Here is a 4,618-nt window from a genome sequence, read left to right on the forward strand (position 1 = left end):
GTTTTTCACAGATGTTTCCCTTAAATTTTAGTTTGGTCTTTTTCTCTGACCTTCCCTGCTATCCTCTTCTTAAGTGCACCAAATCTCAGCCTCCTAGAATTTCAGAACTGGAACTGAGGGTCATGTAGAGAAAAGTGATCAAGGATCCAATTTTACAGAAGTATGTGAGGACTGGAGGGGGGAGACATTGCCCAGAATGTGTTAGGCATCTGCTAAGCAATTGTACCTGCCTTTCATTATTTGATTCTCTTCCCCAGGTCATAGAGCTGGAGCCCTAAGTACCACATAAATATCTTCTAGGAAAAGGGGTGGGGGTGTGCAACATGCTGCAGTCTTCTGTGCCTCTTCAACCCCAAAAGGGGCACATGGCAGTTGCCTAAGTAAATGAATGTGGTATAGTCACAGGTTGTCCCAGATTCCTAATAGCCAGAAGACCATTAGAAAAAGGGCACCAATTACTAACAGTGATACAAACCAAAAAAACCAAACCCAGTGCGGTCGAGTCAATTCTGACTCATAGTGACCCTAGAGGACAGAGTAGAACTGCCCCATAGAGTTCCCAAGGGGTGCCTGGGGGATTTGAACTGCTGACCCTTTGGTTAGGAGCTGTAGCACTCAACCACTACACCACCAGGGTTTCCCTAGCAGTGATACTTCCATGAATACCACATCTTTCTGATCTGATCCTGAACACACAAAACATTCCCAGAGTGTCAGCACATGGAAAGTAGCTTTTACTGCTTATAGAAGCTGACAGCACACCAAAACGATGCAGATCTATTTTTGAGTTCCCCCCACCCCATGACTCAAAAAGGCTGTCCAGGTAGAGACTAAGACACTTCTCTGCACACCACACTTTGTACCGTGTGTGAGGGACTCAGAGGGGCCTTCCTTCAGCTGATCCCCTGTGGCTAGGTAAGCTAGTTATCCATTGTCGATTTCAACTCATAGAGACCCTATATAGGACAGAGTAGACCCGTCCCACAGGGTTTCCAAGGATGTAAATCTTTACAGAAGCAGCCTGCCACATCGTCCTCCTGTGGACCAGCTGGTGGGCTCAAAGTGCTAACCTTTTGGTTAGCAGCTGTGCTGTCAACCGCTTCACCACCAGGTTTCCTTTAGGTGGACTGAAAAACTACTATGCCTGCTCCCGCCTGGCACCACAAGTGATGAAACCCAAAACCAAATCCACCTCCGTCGCGTTGACTCTGACTCATGGCAACCCTATAATGACTCTAAAGGACAGAGTAGAACTGCCCCATAGAGTTTCCAAGTAAGGGACTCCAAAAATCCCTCCCTCAGCCATCTTTATACCCTAAAGCCTACACGAGCTGCTATACAAAGCATGATGTTGTTAAAAACAAAAATCATATTAAGCCAATAATAGAAATTGATTGATGTTTATTTAATATACAATTTGTAAATCAGGGTAACATTTTGACTAAAGAGTCAAAACATTCCAAAGATGAGAGAACCTTGAAACACTCTTATACCAAATCTTACCTGCACTGCCATGAAATAAAGGGTCTGAACAGAACTGTTAAACAAATTTGTGGTTGGGAAGGAATTTCATACAGCTTTGACTTGAACAATTAATTACTCATTTACCCTAATTGTAGCTCTCAGTCTGACCCGTAGAGTCTATTTTCTGAAACTGATGGAATTCTTCAAAAGAGCACAATTCCCAAGGTGAAATGGTCTTACTGGTTTATCTAGACCATTGTATGCCTGAAAAGTGACCTTTAGGAACCAGTTTCTTCAAGGTTCAAAGGTTCAAAATGGCACCCAAGGCCAAGTGGCCTGCCTGGGTGGGTCATCCTAGCTCCATAGACCCAGAAATCTGTGTTCAAGGAAAAGCAAAACGGCTTCTCAATGTAAATTTTTTCACCTGACCACCCCAGCAGCAGGGTGATTAGAGTTTTTGCGCCAACCGGGAATGGTATCTCTTTAACCCTGTTAACAAATATCAGACCATGGTTTGTTCCAAAACCTCATCATGTCCCCTTCACTTTCTCAGGCCTGTTGCTAAGGTGAAGAGTTGGAGACTACCAATGAATTTGCATGTTTAGGTGTTACCTGGCTATTTTTAGAAAAACACAACACCTTGATTGCTCAAGAATTCCAAGGGCTATATTTAGAAACCAGAGTCAAAAAAGCCAAACTAAGTTCTTTGTCCTACAATGAAGATCATGAAATATCAAAATGATAGCCAACAGCAGCCAGGAGCTGCTTACCAGCTCCACCTGTCCATTAACAAACAAAAGCTTAGGAGATGGTGTTGGGTGTGGCTCAGTTGGGAGCTACTCAGACCAAGAGGAACCTGCCCGGTCTTGTTCATTGTCCTCAAAGTGCTGGTTGTGGCTCGAGCCAGTCAAACCCTGTTTATTAGCTTACATGCCAAAGAAAAAATGCAATTTATCTTAATGTGCCTAAGTGCCATGGCAACCTATGTAGCCTATAATGATTATAAGTACTTCCTTGTGAGAGATGGTATAAGAGGTTCTGCCTCGCTTCATTTGGGGAGCTTGATTTGAGGTATACACCTCCTTGCTCCTTGCCTTTGTACTTGCAATAAATGCTCTTCCTCCCTCCTCACCTCGGTGTGTCTTTGTTGACGAGAAGCTGCTCCAAGCAGGACCTGCTTTGGGTAACAAGAAGACTCTGATGATGGAGTGGAAAGGGGAAGACTTCTTTACTCATAATTCTGAAACTTAATGCCTACCTGTCCCTTCCTCATGCCTTAGAAATGTCTGAACTTGAACTCACAATCCTTTTCTCCCCAACTTCTCCTCATCTTGCTCTTTTTTATAGTATTCTCTTGAATGCTCGGATCACCTTTGCCAACTCTGCATTCATGCCCTCACATCTAATTATTGTCGGGTCCTACGAAGTCCATTTGCCTCAATCGCTCTCACAATTATTGTCCCCCTTGTAAGACAGGGAACTGAGGGGCCCCCAAATCTGCAAAGTAACATGAAATGGGCCAGGGTGCAGAAACAAAGCCATTCTCCAGAACAATGGGGCAGGGTATCAGAAAACAGCCCACAAACTTCTTTAAAGTTGTCTTTCAGAAGCAGCTGGATGAAACCAGCCCCAGGGACATCGTCAGAACATCCGCCTGTGAACGCTGTGTGACCTTCCACCAGGGGAAGTGAGGGGCTGTAGCCGCAGCTGGGGAATTGAACTCAGGGAGTAAGAGACTGTGCAGGCATGACACCCCATAATAAGTCCTGCTACAAATCCCAGAGGCCTCGGGGACAGGAGCCATCTTAGAAAGCTGCTGTGCTCGCATCTCCCTGCCTGTGCCTACGAATAAACATGAATCTTTTCCTGCCCAAGAACTTTTAAAAACCCAGGCAAGTCTTCTGTTCTGTGAGATGGGGGTAAGTATTGCCTAGGCCCTCCTTGTCTCTGCTTGCAAGCCTCTTCAATAAATCTTTGCTTGTGTGGAAAACTCCATACCTTACCTGTTCATTCTTGACCGGTGAGAGGCTAGAACTTTATTTCCCGTAACATTTGCATTCCCATCCCCATGTCTGTTACATGTCCTGACATTCTTCCTGGCCTCCCCTGTCACCACCCTGCCAGCTCACATATATGCAGTCTCATGCACATGACTTTGCTGTGCCTACACTGGGTACACATGCCTGAGCCAGACCCAGGTAAAGGAAAATCCCACTTCTGCCCCTTGCTGTTTAAGGTTGGGAAGGGTGGCTAAATCTTGCACATAATTTCCTAGCACAGAGCCAGAGGCACCTAATTATGCTTGTATATCATAGTCCTCTTTCTTTCTGTAACCTGAGAGTGAACTTTTTAACTCTTCAGCATGTGGCACATCTCATTTCCTTGTGATCTCAGTTTGCCTTTCAGCCATTGACCACAGACCCATACTTTAACTCCACACACTAAGCATTCAGAATTTCCCCCTCATTCCTCAAACACTCCAAGCACTTTCACATTCTTTAAACATGGCATTTCAGTTACTAGAGATCCCTGAATCTTCCTAGATACCGGTCCTTCTAACTTTGCCTGTCTCCTCCCAGCTCCACTGTATATGAGGAAGGACAGTGTGATGCCAGGACACACCCAGCTATGCACACCCACTAACTTGGCCTACATGCTAGGAAATTGTTGAAACCTGATTTTTGTGCTAGTTTTATAATGATTGCTTCCAAGCCCTTGTTCACATTTAGCATCCGGACAAATTTGAGACCATTCATTCAGGCGTGAAACTTGTTACCTTCTGCATTTTCTCTTAGCTCCCACCCCTTATTGGTCCCTGAGGCCTGCATGTTCTAATTTATAGAACCCCCCCTCCATCCATCTTGTCTTCTGCATTCTGGATATCTTTGTTGAGACTTCCCCTATGAATATGGAAATATGTGCCCTAATTTCTCTTGTCTGATTTAATTCAATTTAGCATTTACTGATTGCCAGCCCAGTGCAGCCTGGGCTCAAGGATGGGTAAAGTTGTGCTTCCTCTTGAAGACCTGAAAAGTCAATGGGAGCATTAGAAGATTAAATGAATGATTATAATGCAAAGAATAAGGAGATAACTATACGGGAGACATCACAATGCCCACTCTCAAAGGTCCCATGAGCCTTAGTCCTATATAGA

Source organism: Elephas maximus, chromosome 2 (assembly GCF_024166365.1).
Source record: "Elephas maximus indicus isolate mEleMax1 chromosome 2, mEleMax1 primary haplotype, whole genome shotgun sequence".
NCBI lineage: Eukaryota > Metazoa > Chordata > Mammalia > Proboscidea > Elephantidae > Elephas > Elephas maximus.